This window comes from Corvus cornix, chromosome 4 (assembly GCF_000738735.6).
Source record: "Corvus cornix cornix isolate S_Up_H32 chromosome 4, ASM73873v5, whole genome shotgun sequence".
Taxonomy (NCBI): domain Eukaryota; kingdom Metazoa; phylum Chordata; class Aves; order Passeriformes; family Corvidae; genus Corvus; species Corvus cornix.
This window is the reverse complement of record NC_046334.1, coordinates 72,579,362-72,585,361: the sequence shown is the minus strand read 5'-3', so window position 1 is coordinate 72,585,361 and position 6,000 is coordinate 72,579,362.

Below are 6,000 nucleotides of genomic sequence, written 5' to 3'. Positions count from 1 at the left end.
TCTCCTTTGCCAGGAGGGAGCTTTGGAGCAGTAACTCTGAGCCTGAAGGATCCATTTCACCTCCCTTTTGTATTCCCTCCCTTTGGCTTTATTTATTTGTTTTATCTCCACTTTCCTTTCTTGTAGAGCTCTCAGCCTCCTCTTTCTTCCTTTTCTTCCTCCTTTTCTTATTCATGCCTTCAAAGACACCTTTGGCAGAGAGGGGAGACAATCCCATGGAAAATTCCTTCTTCTTTATTTTCAGGCTTGTTCAGAAAAGAAGCAGGAGAGGGGGAGAGAGAAACCACCCGGCATTAAAACCCCTGGAAAGCTGCTCCTGCTGCTTTTGGGAATGGCAGGGGAGCCTTATCTGGCCTTGCACACTAGGAAGGAGAGCCCGAGCCTTGTGAAGTGTAATAAGGAACACAGAGCCTAATGGAAAAATCATTTGCTTGTAGCATTTAATTAAATATGTAAATTTATGAACGGCCCTGAAATCCTCAAATTAAAAGGCAGAGCTGTCATGAATTTTGATTTGATTTCCTCCACGGGCTTTCCCTCCATCATCCCCAGCTCGCTTTGCCTTTAATCAGAGGTGGCACCTGGGGACGGCAGAGCCGCGGCCAGGCCTGTCCTCGGGGTGTCCCCAGCTGTGACGCACACGCAGGCTGGTTTTATTCCCTGCACATCCACGGCAATGAACTCCGGCTGCTGCTCCAAGGAGCTGGCTTTGTGCTCTTTCCTGCAGGGAATCCAGCACAGAGCAGGGGCACATGAGTTGTCACCATCTCACCTGGAGCCCGGGGTGGTGGCACCACATCCCTGGAGATCTGGTACAACAACTCTCCCTTAAATTCCAGTGTCCCCAAACCTGCCCATCCACGATCCCGTCCTGCATCGGGAGGTCTGGCTTGCTCTGTTCCAAAGTCTACCTGGAGCTTCTCCTACAGGCTCAGATTTGGGACACTGGGATTGTGGCACAAGGAGCATTTCCCCAGGGGTCACTGCTCAGTGTGAATCTCTGCCACCCTCCCAAGTGCCACCGCCCCTCTCAGAGCTGGGTGCCCGGGGAGGTGACCCTGTCACAGCCAGGTGATGAATTTGGCCCTTTTGCTTTGCAGTTGACCAGGCCAAACCTGGAGCTGCCTCCCCCTTCCCATGCCCAGCTCAGCTTTTGGGTTTGATGCCCGGGCTTGGGGTGAGCAATTCCCACTGGTCCTTTGAGCCTCATGCAGTCCCAGCTGGTGCAGAGCAGCAAAGGCTCTTTCCCAGCCCAAACTCCATGACTTGTCTTTATCTCTGACTGGTCCCTGCCAGGCCTGCACTGGGTGTTCTGCAGGGCAGAATTGGCTTTTCCCAGCTCAGCGTGGTGAGTTCACCCTGTCCCAGAGGATCTGCAGGGACAGCAGAGCCCCATGGCAGCCCACAATGAGCTCCAGAGGAACGAATAACACGGAAAAGGAACAAACTGGGTAATGAAAGGTGGATTTAGTGAGGAAAAGGCCAATATGTTGAGGTTTGTACAAGCCAGCAGTGAGATGGAAGTTGCATCCCTCAATCCATGGCCATGGCTTTGTCCATCACAGCCAGCCTTGCAGAGGACACAGAGGTGAGACCATTTTAATGCCATTTTACTGCATTCCAGTCTCAGCTGGAGAGGCACCTGTGCCTGTAAGGCAGCCTCATTCCCCCAAACACCGTCAGTCCTCACAGCAGGGCCACCTCTGCGTGGGCACTGTGAGTCAGCAGTGAGGAGAATGCAGAGATTTGGGCAGGTTTCATTTAAAAGGCCTCAGTATTTCCTTGAAATACCTTCAGTGAGTGACTGCAAGACATCCCTGCAACAGGTGCCTCAGCATTTCCAGCTCTGGGGTGCAAAGACAGGCCCAGATCAGGGGGTCTCAGGTGTCCCAAGAGTAAAACAGAGCCCATGGTTTGCCTGCATGTTTAGAAAAAGCTGGATTGTTATTCCTGCCTTCTCAGGCTGGATTAGATCTGGAGTGAACAGGTCTGGAGGTGCACAATCCATCTCGATCTGGCACTGACAGCTGGGACATTAAGGGAGCGCAACCCCGGGAGGAAGAGACGCCTCTCACTCTCCACTCCCAGCTGGGAGTGGGAGATGCTCCGAGCAGGTTCCCGGCTCCACAGGTACCCTGCAGTTGCCCCTTCAGTTTGTTTACACACCTGGCTGAGGCAGGGAGAAGAAAAGCGTCGTGGGAAGCACAGGGACACATTTATCCTGTTGAGATGCTGCCCTGACACACTGGAGAGCAGAGAGCAGGGAAGGGGCGTCCTCTCCTCCAGCTCGCTCCGGAGAGACCAGGACAGCTCCAGCTGTGCAAATGAAATCCAAGAGACTTAATAACACTTTAATGCACGCTCTTAGCACTGAGGGTTGGGTTGTTCCCCTTCTTGCTGTCCCTTTGATGGTGATAAATGGAGGGGATGTCATTTGCTTGTACAGCTGCAAGGCCGGGCCTTTGGAGAGGGAAGGGAGGATGAGGGAGGTTATTTTATCAGGAACTTGAAAGGAGGCACAGAGCAGTACCAGGGGCTGTGCTGGTTCCTGAGGAGCTCCAGGCAGTAATAACCCGACCTGGCAGCCTTCTCAGCAGTGAGAAAAGTCTTCATGGGATGAAGAGCCCTCCTGGGATGAAACCTCCCTGCCCATGATCCCAGCCTGGCCTGAGCTGTCCGGGTTGCTCTGGAGAACATGAACCTGGCCAGGAGCAGCTGCCAGGTGGGGAGTTGTGCCCCCAAGGCCTTTGCCTTCACACAGCCTTGAGCTCCAGGGGAGATGAAGGACAGGAGAGGCTACAGGAGGTGGCTGTGGAGCAGAACTCACCAAAACCTGCTGGAGCGAGTCCAGAGGAGGCACCAAAGACCAGAGGGGACGGAGCAGCTCTGCTGGGAGGAAAGGCTGGGAGAGCTGGGATTGTTCAGTTCGGAGAAGACAAAGTTTTGGAGTGAAGTGCCTGAAGGAGCCAACAAGAAAGATGGAGAGAGACTTTGGACAAGGCCAGGAGGGACAGGACAAGGGGGAACGGCTTCAAATTGAAAGAGAGTAGGGTCAGGTGGGATATAAAGAAAAAATTCTTTATTGTGAGGGAGGGAAGGCACAGGTTACCCACAGATGATGGATGTGTCCAAGGCCAGGTTGGACAGGGCTTGGAGCACCCTGGGACAGTGGAAGGTGTCCCTGCCCATGGCAGGGGGTGGAACAAGATGACTTTTAAGGTCCCTTCCAGCCCAAACCATTCTGTGATTCTGTTACTCCTTTGTCTCCAGGACAGCCAACTTCCATTGCCCAAAGGCTCCCCAGAGCTGCAAAGTCCCTGAGGTTTGGATTGAATATCAGGAAGAACTTCTTTATGGAAAGGTTGGTCAAGCCCTGGCACAGGGCAGGGGTGGAGTCCTCATCCCTGCAGGGATTTCAGAGTTGTGTGGATGTGGCACTTGAAGACATGGGGCAGTGGTGGCCTTGGCTGTGCTGGGGAAGGGTTGGACTCGATGGGCTCGGAGGACTTTTCGAACCTAAACCATTCTGGGATTCCATGACTGTGAGGGCCAAAGCTCCTCCTGGCACTGCCTCCCTGTGCTGGCTGATGGTGGCACAGCGGTCCCCACTGGGTCCTGTTCCACAGAAGCACTTTTAGGGACTCCAGGGATGAGCAGGATGCTCTGGATGGAATGTTGCCATGGAACAGAGACATTTTCCAGCCTTTCTGTGGTGAGTGCAGCATCACAGAAGGGTTGGATTCACTGGTGACATGTCCAGAGGCTTTCATGCTCCGTTGGCTTCGTTATCACCTCCTGGAGATCAGGGTGACAGCTCTCAGTGCTGGTTCCTTTGTCAGGATGAAACACTTCCCACTCCCCCAGCCAGGGCACAGCTTTATCCGGGCACCTTCTCTGCCATGGGTTTCCCTTAGGAGCTGTTCTTTCCCCATGGAAAAGGAAGGGCAGGCAATGGGAATGGACAATGGATATAAGGGAACTCCTGGATGTGCCCATAGCTGGGGGACCCACAGGTGCTCCCTCCTGCTTTATCCTGGCTGGACAAACCCACAGCTCCCAGGGCTGGGCTGAGCTCCTGCCCCTTGCTGGGGCATGAGAGACAACACACAAGAATCTGGAGTGATTTTAAGGCAGGAAGTGCCAGGTCTGTGTAATCCACGGCTGTGTTCCTGCTGCAGCTCCCCTGGGGGAGTGTTGCATCCTCCCAGTGGAGCGAGCTCCCTGGAGGTTGTCTTTGAGTGTTTGAGTGTCCCCTCCATGCACAGATGTGCAAAAGCTCTCAGGAATGACAGGAAGATGATTTTTCTGAGGCAGGGGGATCATGAGAGTGGTCCAGACCCTGGGCACGAGCCTTGGTGTCCCTGGCAGTCTTTGGCCTGGCTGAGAGAGCAGAGCAGCAGGAAAGCTCCCAACTCTCCCAGTAACTCAGTCAGGAAAGACAGCACAGTCCCGGGAACAAGCCGAATTCCTCTCCATGACACAGCCCAGCCCCTCCAGCTGAACCAGAGGGAGCAGCTCTGCAGGAGGTGTCAGGATCTCCAGCACCAGGCTCGAAGCACTTCCTGTGCCCTTCACACAACATCGACGCCTGCAAACACACGTTCCCCATGTGGGGAGTCTGTGCAATCTGTTATCGCAGCCCCTCCTCCAGAGAAAACATCTTCGCTTAGCCAGGCCCTGTTATTCCCCTTGCACAGCTCATTTTCTCTCCCAGCCCTTGCTGGGTCTGCTTCTTTGGAGAGTTCCTGGCTGGTGCTGTCGGGAAAAGCGACACCACTCTGACCCCAAGAGCTCAGTGCACCTCAGGGCCAGGACACCCTGCCAGGACAGGCTTTGTTAGACCTTGCAGCCAGGTCTCTGTAAGCTCAGCCCAGGAGCTGGCTCACAGCATTCCTGGGAGTTCCCAGTGCTGCTGTTGTACCTCCCGCACCAGAGCCACTGCACCCAACGTGTGGGTCTGGCCCCAGAGGGACTCCCGGGGTGTGCTGGAGCTGAGGGAACGCTCAGAATTGTGACTGAGGCACAGGGGGATACGGAGGGCACCCTCCCCTCTCTGTTGGGAGCAGCGTGAGCCACCAAAAAGGGCACAAATACCTTCGAGAAGTGCAAGGACATCACAGCCAGGGGCTCTGTTGGGATCCACTCCAGCCATAAAACCCAGCCTGGGGGAAAGCCAGGAGGGACTGGGAATACCCTGAGGAGCCCAGGGCCAGGTCAGCTGAGGACACCTGTTGGTCTGAGCTTGGTGCTGGGCAAGCAGCTGCGTGCACCTCATGGCCCAGGTGCCAGCCCAGCAGGGACCTGCCAGGCAGTGCCCTGGGAACCCACCCAGCTCCTCTGCACCAAGTGCTTCCCATTTAGAGCCTGTTCCACCTGTTCTTCTCTTTTGTTCCATTCCCACAAAGTCCCCTCACCTCCTGCTTTAGTTCCCACAGCAGGAATGCTGAAGCCAGGCCTGGAGGGAGCAGGGAGGGGGAGGATGTGCTGAAGGGCAGGGTCTGGGGACACCTCAGGGTGGCACAGGGTGACAGAGTGGTCACAGCCACAGAGGGACACAGGGGGGGCTGGGGAGGGGGATGAAGGTGGGGCTGAGGAAACCCCTGGTTCAGCCAGATCCTCCTCTCCAAAGCTCTGCTGGGCCCTCCATCAGCTCCCCTCAGCCTTCGGAACAACTTTATGTGAAAACAGCAAAGCTGTGACAAATTTTTCCCTCCTTCTCCTTTTTGTCCGGTGCTGCCAAGGCTGCTTGGAGCTCCAGACCCTGCCCAAAATGAGAATAAGTGCGAAGCTGTGTGCTGAAACAAGTCCTTCCTCACAGGCTGGCTTTGTCCTAGCTAAGCTAAGCTTAACAGCCACTAAATGTTAGAACTGCTCCCCTGGAAGTTTTGTGAGACCAAGCACCACTTCTCTGGGAACTGAGGCAGTAAATGTCAAAACCCTCCCCAGTTCCCTGACTGCTGAAGGCATTTGCTGCCACACTCCTCCACCCTGCTTCTAAAC